This window comes from Dermacentor andersoni, chromosome 7, assembly GCF_023375885.2.
Source record: "Dermacentor andersoni chromosome 7, qqDerAnde1_hic_scaffold, whole genome shotgun sequence".
NCBI classification, from domain to species: domain Eukaryota; kingdom Metazoa; phylum Arthropoda; class Arachnida; order Ixodida; family Ixodidae; genus Dermacentor; species Dermacentor andersoni.
The window spans coordinates 133390971-133403174 of NC_092820.1; the positions used below are offsets into that span (position 1 = coordinate 133390971).

At 43.6% G+C, this 12204-nt stretch overlaps 1 long non-coding RNA gene across 1 annotated transcript in view; it reads right to left on the minus strand.

Annotated features, from left to right (window-relative positions):
• The window catches only part of LOC129385358 (uncharacterized), a 37604-nt gene that overhangs the window by 3477 nt on the left and 21923 nt on the right, over nt 1-12204 (minus strand). Inside the window, exon 3 of the long non-coding RNA XR_011895540.1 lies at nt 2884-2940. This is a non-coding gene — a long non-coding RNA (uncharacterized lncRNA). The remainder of the gene's footprint in view (nt 1-2883; nt 2941-12204) is intronic.

Consider the following 12204-nt stretch of genomic DNA (forward strand, 5'->3'; position numbering starts at 1 on the left):
TTCTTAACTACTTACCTTATGCCCCATATTACAATTTACAAATTCTATCCGTGGCGTTTGCAAGGCGGATACACTTGAAACGAATTTTCAGAATGACACTAGTTTAGATATTAATCCCCGAGTGTCATCCTGCAAATTCATTTTAAGTGTATCCGCCTTGCGAACTCCACGGCTAGAATTTGTAAATTGAAATATCGGCCATAAGGTAATTAGTTAAAAAGGTAATCAGCGAATTATCACCATCAACATTTGATGATTATGAACATTGCGGAGAAATGCATTGGCATTCGAGTTACTTTCATAAAAAACGTCATTTTATGTATTAAAGCACAAAAGTAACTTGAACGTACGCCATTGCATTTCTTCGCAAAGTTCGGGAATCATTATCTCGAAACCGGTGTCATACTGAAAACTCGTTCTAGTTGGATCCGCCTTGAGAATCGACGTCTAGAATTTATAAAGTGAAATACCGGCCATAAGGTAATTAGTTAAATATGTAATTAGCGAATGGTGGTTAATTCTTCGATGATCCATCTAATTTTTTTTTTTTACGAGTAGTGTCCGCCGCCTCGAGTAGACCGCGTCATGAGCAAGAATTGTGCTATCTCCCACATTCAGTTTTTCTTTAGTTTTTGCGCATGTTCGCTTAAACGGTCATTCCCACAACGAAAAAGGAGGATAAGGGCGCACATTTGGTGGCTCATGCTAGCGCATGTGGTTGTGACGCTCGATTTTCTGCGACTACTATTCTGGGAAGGAGCGGCAACGCCTCTTCCAGGCTCGCTTTTGAGGCCTTTTTTATCAAGAATAATAGAGAAAGTTGTGTAAGTTAGCCTTGTATAACATTACTAGATCCTGAATTTCACTTCTTGCGCAACCGCCTTTGATATGCATGTACCTGTTTCTCTTCTGCCTAGTAGGCGCATGCGTGACAAGAGGATATATATATATATATATATATATATATATATATATATATATATATATATATAATATATGTACTATCCTTCCTACCATTAAACAGTTGTGAGTAGCGCTTGTCCTTGTCCGTCTTTCTTGTTCCCATGTTTTTATTCGCGCTAACTAACTACTTCAAACCGTGTATAAATACCGGGATTTCTATATAGGTCGGTCGTCCGACTTCCGTGTGTAGAACGGCATTTCTCAGTGGGCGCCCGTGTGTCCCCATTATGTACGATGTCAAGTGCACTGCGTCATTGATGACACTACGAAGAGAGCTTAATATAGAGTATGCTCTAATGTAAACCTTTGTAGCTCCTCGCGCACTGATGCGACTTTAGCGGCTCCTTAAAGTAAGAAACTTATTTGCAGAGCATACTTGAGTTCTTGTTTTTGGCAAGGTGGCGCCTATTCAGAGCTTGCCCAAACAGCATGTACTCCTCCTGTCGCTAACGGCCATACCACTGGCAGAGCACACACGACGCACTGCAATACGGCAAACCCTGTGCTGCCTGCGATACAGCCACACGGGCCCACCACAGAAGACCAACTCCCGATTTGCCACTACGGAATCTTTGTTACCTGGTGTGATACTTTTCAGACTATTCATACCATTTAGACTATTCATACCATTTAGACTACTCAGACCATTTAGACTATTTACCGCTTTTGAGATGCTATCGACGAGCCAACTGGAAAGTGAGAGCGAATTATCATCACATGAGAATCAAAGCCAGCTATCCTAGATGCAGTCGTGTCACGTGCAAAAAAAATAATATGTTGCGAATGGCAAGTTTTTTTGCAGTATCAATTCAATTTTATCGCAGACGTCGTCGTGTTGGCGTTCCGCCGGCTCCGTAATCGCCCTCCATGCATTTTGAAAATTGTGTACCCCATTGTACATTTACTACCTGTACCTGTGTAATGCACAAACAATGAGGGCAAGGTAATAAATACATAAATCATGTACTAAAGTTTGATAGTGGATAGAATGATGCAATAAATATACGGAAGCATCTCCTGCAAGCCGTTTCAGTTCGGCAAAACAATGGTTTGTTGTACATATATTTGCCACTATGTGTATATATACTGCACCGTCGTATGCTTCTTTTAAGCACACTGACCTCTAATGGAGTAGCATCTACTATTCAACAGCTGACTTCGTTTTCTAATTTCAGGTGCTTAACTTTTCAGAACTGATTATCTGCAACTGTGACCTAAGGCCTATGGCATAAAGTACTAAATATATTTATATATGTGTTGCGCTTCTTTGTGCACAAATTCCTCCTAACTAGTGTCTGCTCGACAAAGAAGTAACATGGCATTTGCCCCATCAGATTCCTTCATCCACCTATAAAGTTGTGCATCCGCATTAATTGCTGTATACATTTCGGCAGAGCTTGTAGAACGGTGTCGAGAATAAACGTAAACACCTCACGACTGTAAACTTTTGCTCTAGGTTTCTCAATAAATATACAAAATAAACATTCCATGAAATTAGACTAAACCCCTTGCGATCGCCTTGGCGAACCTTTTGCTGCTCCTATTTTTTACAAAATGCGTTGTATCAGCAGTAGTCTTTTTAAATACAAGGTACATGCAAAATTAAATATTTTCAAACTTTGCATGTTCTAATTATCTGAGAGGCATACTAATCAATTTCACACGACACTCTTTCGAGTAGCGTGTACATAATACTACAGTGAAATTATGCGCCAACGAAAGATTGCACGAGCACTTTCTCGTCATTTTGACATTGCTTACTGGAAAATTTGTTATATCGCGTCAACCTCAAACAAGATTGGCATAAAACCACGGGCATATTTACTCAGTTGTAACTACTATGGTTCCGCTTTTCGCAAAGACCGTATTCATCAAATTTTGTTTTTATAAGAGTGTGTAGATTTCCAGAGCTATTCTCACCTGAGAAATCACCATTTCCTTTGTTGCCGTTTGCTTCCTTAACCAGAAGAGAGACGCCTGCAAATATAGGGACATAAACACCTTCAAAGTATTCCGTTGTTTGTGTCGCACTAGCTGTTTCGTAAATAAAGCCACACACTTCATCGTGCGGAGAAAATGTCAAGCATCATTGCAGAAATAGCGCCTGTAAAGTATTTCCGACGCAGACATGCTAGAAAACCATGACAGTAATAGGACCTTTTATGAATTTTACAGCTGTTATCTTCCACTGCATTGGAAAAATAACGGTTGTGGGATAATATTAAACGGCCAAATGTTCTTTTGCCTTGATTGCGGTATCGGTGTAGAATTCCAGTGTGTGCTGTGACAAAAACCAGTTGCGAAGGTATTTTTTCGCAGCATGCTCTCGTACCGCCAAATTTACCGTGCTTTTCATCAAACTTCTCGGAATTGCAGTAATTATTAACCTGTGTGTTCTGTGCTGTTGCATGTCCAATCGTTGAGGTATACTGCAGCATCCAATTATTAAAACTGGAGTAGCAATATAAAAAGGAAGAGGTGAAATTGGTGAGAAGTGACGTGAAGCAAAGCATATCAAATTGCGCACATCTGAAGAATTTTGCAGTTACTCGTGGTTGAGATAAAAAGCGCTATCAAGCTGTTTGTGTGCTTGTGTACTAACCAAACAAGAAGATATTGTGTATTGGTGGTAGCGTTGAGTTTACGGGGAAAAAGAGCATGAGCCTTTCCACTCTGTGATGGCAGATGACCAGCGAAGCTGTTAACACACGCCACAGAGGTGACGTAGAATTTTTAACAAAGGCACAAACACATTTATTGTCCTGATCCGTGCTCATCGTGAGGATAGGTACGCACACATCGTCGGATCACCTCTGTTAATAAATGCGTAAGACATTTCTGTGCCTGCCCAACGAGAAATTTGTCGATCATGTCACACAATGAATTGCTCATGCTCCGTTAAGCAATGGCTCATACCCCTGTAAAAAAGCAAAAAAAAAAAACATTTTATCTACCTGCGAAAGTACTGATCTTGAAAATGCTGCCTGTTGGTTAGTACTGTACTGAAAATGCATTTACAATTGATGAGACCTATAAGCTTTTGCATAGAATGAAGCGATTTTGCATCAAATTTCGGAGCTGGGTTTCTCCACATGCGGCCTTGTTGACGTACACGAAAAATCCACTGAACCCTAGCCTTAACAGCTTCGTTGTAAAATTGTCCAGGCTGTCATGCCAAACAAAGTATAGAAGAACTCAACTAACGGTAATACTGCCGAAATTATAGACCAGCCGCTGCCGATATCCATGGAACGCGCCTGTAAGAAAACTGTGATGAAACAAAAACACGGAATCATGGTTGTACTTTCTGTACTTCTGAAGCAGATCGCAGGAGAAGCTCACCCTGAATCTACTTCAACAAGGCCTTGTGGCTGATTGGACAAGTTGGTGATTTATAACCGAAAGTGTACAGCGCTTGTCTTTGTCACTTATCTTGTCCAGGTTTAGCGTTCGTGCTGTACACTTACGTCTACTTCAACAAAAAGGTCTTGGGAACCACCGAGGCGTGTTCCAGAGCGTTTATTGATTTAGGCTCGATGGATCGTACTCTCTTCTCCAATCCTTCTTTCTGTCTTCTTTCGGGCATTCGTAACTGCTCAGCACATTCTGAAGAGCAATATTGATAGTTCTTGCTTAAGTGATAGTTATTACAGTAATCTATTGTTTCTTTTATAAGTTTTTTACCCTGGCATATTAATTGACTGCGAAACACTGTTTGAGCCACGTGTTCCTATGATAAATATAGATAGTGCTTTGACGTAGTCTTCGATACCATTAATGAACACTTTATTGAATGCGCGAGTAAGGAAACGGATCGTTTCATGGTTACAGCAGCGCGAGTCGACACGGACTGAGCAAAACTAGGGCTGTTGCAAGCATGAAGCTATGGCAGGTGACGCATTGGCACAGGCGCTGTCCACTGCGTGTAGCCTACTCGCTGACCTCGCCGCACGTCTTGCTACTCTCACACGTCCTGCCGCTGCTTCGCAATATACACCACCAGCTGAACCCGCGTCTTTCGCTTTCCTCAATCTGCTGGCAAATTACTCTTCAGGTACTCCTTTGAGCAACGCCGAAGGCAAAAATACTGCTTCCGAAACGATGTATTGGCCAAACACATATATGTGGTTAATCCACATATACACAAAAGTGTTCATTGCTACTAAATGTTAGAGTGACATAAGCTTTTCGTGTGCTGAGATACCACGTTCTAAATAACACACCCCGAGGAATTGTTTCCTGAAAACTTTGATGTTGTTACTCTTATCAATCACGGCTATAGGTTGTCGCTGCGTCCATCAACTTCTTGACTACAGCAGAAGGAAGAAATCATGTCCTTGTTACTTCACCCAACTCAACAGTGTTTTCACACTAAACTTCAACTTGTGCAATTCATCTGGCATCGTACCACCCATAAGAAGCGCCCCTGAAGAGGCCCTTGCATCCTCATCGCTTACCTTGTTTCGTGAACTCTGCTTAGACATGATGTATACATTGAAATCCATGTTTGCATTTACCACAAAAATGGTAAGCTGCTACAAGAACTTTTTATCCTCCATGCAATGGCATAAACGCCGCAGTAACAAAAGGCATCCCATGAATCAAGTGGGTGCGACATGTTTTTTTCATATTTCAACTGTTGCCAGATGTCTCCGTCAAAACTAGATTCGTCGCCGTTCTCGTCGTGTCGCGAAATTTTGGTGTCACTGACGTGTTTGTATCACTATCAGTTTCGCTTTCTGGGTATCTGTTAATTTGGATGACAGTACTATTATGAATGGTCACGGTTTAATCAACCCTTTGCTATGCTCGTGTCTGGGCTTTTACCTCACCACGACCCATTACGCGATCTTTACGAAATATCTTTAGTGACCTGTTTTAAACTTGTCCAAGCCTGATTTGTTACAGCACGCAGGAACTATTCTCAACATTGCCCCAAGGCAACGAAATCATAGAAGAATGATCGGCAGTTGCTGCTACGGAAATATTACAGCTATGTAGCAGCCTGGAAACGACAACTTGGTTGTACGACATACGGCTGGTTGGCATACGGTTGATACCCAGTGAAATCGGCTGATACGCCACCACCCACATCGAGAGTGACTACCGTTGCCGTTGGTATTTCATCGTATTCACTGCATCATCGTCAGACAGCCGACATGCATTTATTGCCATACTATTGTAGTCATGAAGTCGTGGCGGTTGCATCTTTGTCATTATACCTTTCTGATTCCACTTTCCTCAAATAATTTCCATCATAAAATCATCGATACTGCCCTCTTCACGTGATTTTCTTCATACACTTGTCATCATCCTATATTCTTCATGCCGTCATAGTCACTAACGAGATGGTGCGACGATGAAGGCGTGGCAGCGATTGGATGACTTTTTTGAGATGATGGCGATGGATGACGTGGGCATGCCGTCAGCAGTGTGATTAACAGTGCGTGGCATCAGATTGTGACAACAGCCATTTGACAAAAGTCGAATTACGAGGCTAAATTCACACTACTGTTAATATGACGGTAGTACGTGAACGATAGCATCACTTCTCCAGGAAGACAATGACCCAACAAAACTATACGACTAGGTAAAATGATGAAGCGGAAATAGCGACGATGCAACCACCACGACGGATTCACGACCCCTGGCATATAAATGCCTAATGACCCCTGCTAGTTGACGACTTGGGACACTGTGTCGGCTTAAGAGCTAGGTTGATACATAGAGAAATAGACAAACTAAAAATGCACACAAATATATATATATATATATATATATATATATATATATATATATATATATATATATATATATATATATATGTATATATATATATTGTCTAGTGGGTCGTCCTCTTCATGCCTTTTACTCATGAACGGTCTTGCATGGTCTCGTAGCGCGGCTCGTGCTGCGAGACCGTGCCCAGCTTTAATGATCGGTCCCAAACACCAGTGACTAGTACACGCATTTACAAGTGGTGGAGTGTGCTGCGGCCAACAATGCCAACCCTGGAGCTTTGATTCCGCACCCTACGCTCAACTATGCTTGAAGACGCATCCCAGCAAACGTCTCCTCAGTTGGTCTTGTGCTCTGGTATGCCTTGCCACAGGTACCCTGCCATATACAGCGGCGCGGACGACACCCCCGTCGAGGACTGGCTGACGACATATGAAAGGGTACGCGCCCACAACAAATGGGACGATCCCGCCAAAGTACAACAACCATGGTACCGATCTTCCGACGTGGTCCTCGCTCAAGGCCACTTTAGCGGCTGCGTTTCGTCGCCCTGCTGTGCAAAAATTGCGAGCGGAATCGCATTTGCGAAAACATGCAGCCCGATCAATCCTTTACCAGCTTCAGTGAATATTTACTGGACTGGCGTAAGAAAGTCAACGCGAAGATGTAGGAGTTCAATAATTAGAAATATCTTATGAGGGATGAAGGGCGACGCTTTGAGCATGTTATTTGCCAAACATCCTCAGTCCTTGACAGACATCATAACTGTATGCCAAAACTCCAAGAAGCTACGCAAGCAGCGCTCGTTGACACGTCACCCTACCTCACGCGATGACCTCATTGCTGGTTTGGCTACCATCTCCCACCAATCAGTGTCACTTGCTGAAATGAAAGCGTTAGTAAGGGAGGTAGTTGCAGGCCCGCTCTCCTTGATATCCTTCGCACAGCCCCCGCATCTCCATCAGCCTGCATCAAATCTACGCCTGCGCGTCGTCGTGCAATCTACCAGGAAATCGCCGAGGGCTTGCCAGACCAAAGCCAACATCTTGATGCGTCTACACCAATAAGCTACGCGGACATCGTTGAGTTGCTCCAACAAGTCCCGGTCGCTGCTCCACTCACCTACGCTAAAGTACGTTCGTGATATGATTGATACATTCGTGGAAAATGCACCCATTACAAATAAACTTCAACAAGCAATGTCAAATCATTTTACACTTGGAACCGTCCGTCCATCTGGGCTGCAATTTTCGCTTAAATTTTTTTGAGCGTTGTCAAGGGCTCTATCCTCGACAGCCACTCAGGTACACACTCTTGCTGTATTTGCAATTCCACAAAAGGCACAACAAGGGAACAACAGCCGGGTGGGGAGCGCGCCTTGGTCAAAGTGAAACCCTGCCATGCGCGTGCACTATAGACAGTGCAGGTCAGTAAGAATTATCAAGCATGTTACTCCGTCGTCGCTGCTAATATTCAGAAAGGTGATACCATGGACATCTAGGGAAAAGTTCTTCTTTTGAGTTCGCAGAAACAAGTCCCGTAAATATACGCCCCCCGCCCCCGCCCCCCCCCCCCCCCCCCTCGGAAAGCATGATCAATTGTCTCCGGTTTCTTACAGATGAGAGAGGATGAATCACCAGGTAGGAAATCCTTGTTCTTAGACATATATACCAACTCACACTATGTCAGCATGTAGTTTAAAGAAAAGCACTTTTACTCGAGTGGTAATTCGCACTGTTTTAAACGGTTTCAGTGCATCCGTTCCCTGGTCGGCACTGCCAGTGGCGCTGTACATAGGAACAGGTAATACTTGATCACATAAATCCCGAGACAGCTTCTTTTTAGAAGCACTAAACAAGTATTCATTTGAAAACCTTGCAGCCAAAAACTATACGCTTTTTACAATGTATGTTAAATAACCACGAAATATAAACTCAAATAACGTCGATGGCCACTGCAAACTCGGAGAATGCATATTTTAATACCGATGGATGACAGTTCACTGGAAAAGGTGAGTTACACCTTATAAAAAAAAAAACGGCTTACCACCTGTCGCAAAACAGAGGCGCTATAACGTAAATCTATTCTAAACTTTTCTATTCCAATTCTGCAATAGGCGCTCTGCGATTAGTCAAAAACCTTTTTTGGGCCATCCCCACTTCACCTGTTAGTCACCCGACACCAGGCACAGCGCGATTGCTACCCATCTGATATGACGGGTACACTCCAATTGTGCATGATTGGACTAAAAAAAAAGCAAAATAATTATTTACGATTCGACGCCTTTTCGCCATTAGCACTAGGCTATTGGTCAAAACTTTTCGGGCTGTACCCACTTCACCTGCCTGTCACGCGACGTCACAAAAGCGCGAAAACTCACGGCGTCAAAGTGACGTGTACGCGTTAAAGATGCACTATTATGCCGAACAAAACTGAATTTTTCTGTGAATAACCGCAGGCTGCCGCATTCCGAAAGGAATGAAAGATGGCTGCCGCCGATCGCTCAGGCACTGGCTACTCGCACCTGCCGGAGAGCACGGGTTTATTTGCATACAATACAGCTTTTTTCGTGGCCGTGAAACGTGTTCGAACACTTTCGGCACGTTTACGACATTGCTGTGCCAACTTTTCCTTGCTGAGGTTTCTTTTTCAAGGCATTCTTAACCTTCCGTTGCATGCAGCTGCGATATTCGGCCAGGCTGCACAAGCTAAGTAAAGGAAAGCGGACCAATCGCAGACAACGGCCCCACCCTCTTCATGCGGTTATTAGTTTTCACTGCACTGGCTCGGCCTCATATGATCCCTGTTCACTCGAGTGTGCCCCCGACTCTTATCAGCCAAATAGATAAGACAAGCCGCTCAGTGTAGGAAATGCTAGTCCTTTTTAAAGCGAACAAAAGTGACCTCCTACAAAAGAGGAGAGCGTTCTATTGGTCTGTTTAAACAACCCTGCGGGTGACTGCCCGATGCTTACGTCGGCGGTTACGCAAATTTGACGTTAGGAGAATGGAATAAAAACGTATTGGAGTAGTTTTGCGTTATAGGGCCCCTGGTCTGGTAAACGTGCACCCCCATCCTTCACCCTACGAAATAAATCCGTGCGACTGCACAGCTTCCACATAGAAGCCCACGCAAAAGGGGCGAAGACACGTTGTATCTGCTGCACATTACTTCAGAACCGTGCAGCACTTGTATTCTGAAAGGAAGCTTTGATAGAAAGAAAAGGTTCAATACAGTGGCCCTGGCAAATATTGAAGAGGCCTTACCATCGAGCTATTCGTTTTTTTCGTTATTGATCTCGTTTTTTTGCCAGTATTCTTAATTTTCTTTGTAATTCTCAAGCGCGACACCCAAATATTGCAGAGGTGTTCACACCCACTTTAGCTTGGCGAAATTTTCAGCGGTGGGTGGTCTTTCTGCGTGCCAGAAGTCCAGACGGTTCCGCTGATTAACTTCAATGCCCGTGACCCCATCAAAGCTATTAACAATACCGGTCATTGCCTGGATGCTCTCCTTATGCGCGCAATATATAGACACATCTTCTGCATACGCCAAAAGCTTTACTACAGGGACTTGTACATGAAACCATGAATGAATTGATTTTATATAACACGATTACACAATGTCTCCTTGTATTCATACGTAGTTTTTACAACAAAAAGATTGAGGTGACACTGGGCACTTGTCCTTTGTGCTTCGCTAGCTTGTATGTTCCTTATCCTCCCTAATCAAATGAATCGTTTTAATAGTGATAACTAAAGGCTGATCCCTTGCTGTGGTAAAGTAGGGAACATAGATGAGCTTAGAAAACGTTCTACCAGCGGGCTATCTAGTAGGTGGTGGCCGAGATGTCTTGAGAAGTATTATATTATTATAAAGAAATACTTAAAAATAGGGGGCTGTAAGGACATGCGTCGTTTAGTGCACGATTGATTTTAAGTTGGGGGAGGGTGGCCTAATTCATGATTGACTATTAATCTCGTACTGCACTTAGAACACGTCATGAACACTCATTAGTTATGACAGTGCCTAGAATGACATAACTTTAAGAAAATGATGAAAATCATATAAAATGTTTTTGAGGTCGATTTGAAGGATGATGACTCCAGCTTGCGTGGTTTCACTACATACCAACACGCGACGCGTTTTGTTTATATTCGAGACAATAGGGCTATTATATATTGACACGTGTACTTGTTTATCCGTTATCCGGAGGCCAGATTTCATCCTATAAGAACATACCGTTATAACTTAGCGCAAGACGCGCTGGTATCACTTGAAACTTACTCCTATGTTGCCGTGGATTTTGCCTGTTGTGTAGGTTCTCGCCTAACCCAGTGTAATCGGACTGTACGTGCGACACGAATTCTGTAGTACTTTCTGAAAGACACGTGGGTAGCCATGATTGCGCAGCAATTTGCGACGAGTAATGTATAAAGCTCGACACGCTTGACCGGCAGAATCGCCTTTTAGAGGATTGCCGACTGTGCTCGCCGCTATCGTAGAGCTTTGACCGTGACCTGCATTTCTGCGCTCTTATTCCGTCAATAAAAAATTTTCTCTACTGCATTTTTCCACGTCACTACGAATCGACAAACTGCCGCAAATCTGATGTGGCCCAAGTGCGTCTGATAACACCTTCTGAAGGCAACGCGCCAGACCTTTGACTGCAATCCTCCGGCACCCGCAACGTCTTCGATGGAGTCGATGACGGCGTAAACCAGAATCGAAACCGGCACCATTCAGAGAAAGCACTGCGCTTGCACAGGGCGTTGAAGCGGTGATGGGTTCTCCATTGCTGCTTTAGCTAAGAAACAATGGCGCAGTGCGTGATGCCTAGGCTGATGATACATACAAAAATTTGACCGGTGCTTACGCTTCGCCTATAAATGTAGAAGGCGACAGTATTAAAAAGTCCCTGACTGCTTCTCACGCTTCCCGGCAGTTGGAGCAACCGCAAGCGTAATCTTTACCGAGAAACGCCCGCGAACGTTATGGACGAAGGCGAGCTTTCTGGTTCTTTTCTTTCTCGCCCACCCCCCAGGCGCCGGCGCTGCTACGGATGGTAGAAACCTGGCGCGCCGGCTATGATTGGTAGAAAGCACGCGGCGCGAGCAGCTCTGTGATTGGCAGGAACTGTGATTGGCTGTGCCTACTATAGACGATTCTCTCACGCTATACAGAACGGACGTTGTGCCTATTGCGCAACGAGGCGTTTAAGGCTGTCGCTTTAAAAGACACGCCAGCCAATAAGGTGTGCTTACTTACCTGAGGCCTAGTGATTTGCGTGTACGCTACATTCTGTTAGAAACCTTCGATAGAAAGGAAAGGTTAGGTGCACTGACTCTGGAAAATATTGAGAGAAGTCCCGTAATCCTCCTATCCACTTTTTCTTAATTAATCTTGCTTTAATTTGTGAATTATTGCGCCCTAAGAATCGGTCATTGTGTAGCTGGTTTCGGGATAAAACATGAACATCTAGGAACATATATAGGTTACTAA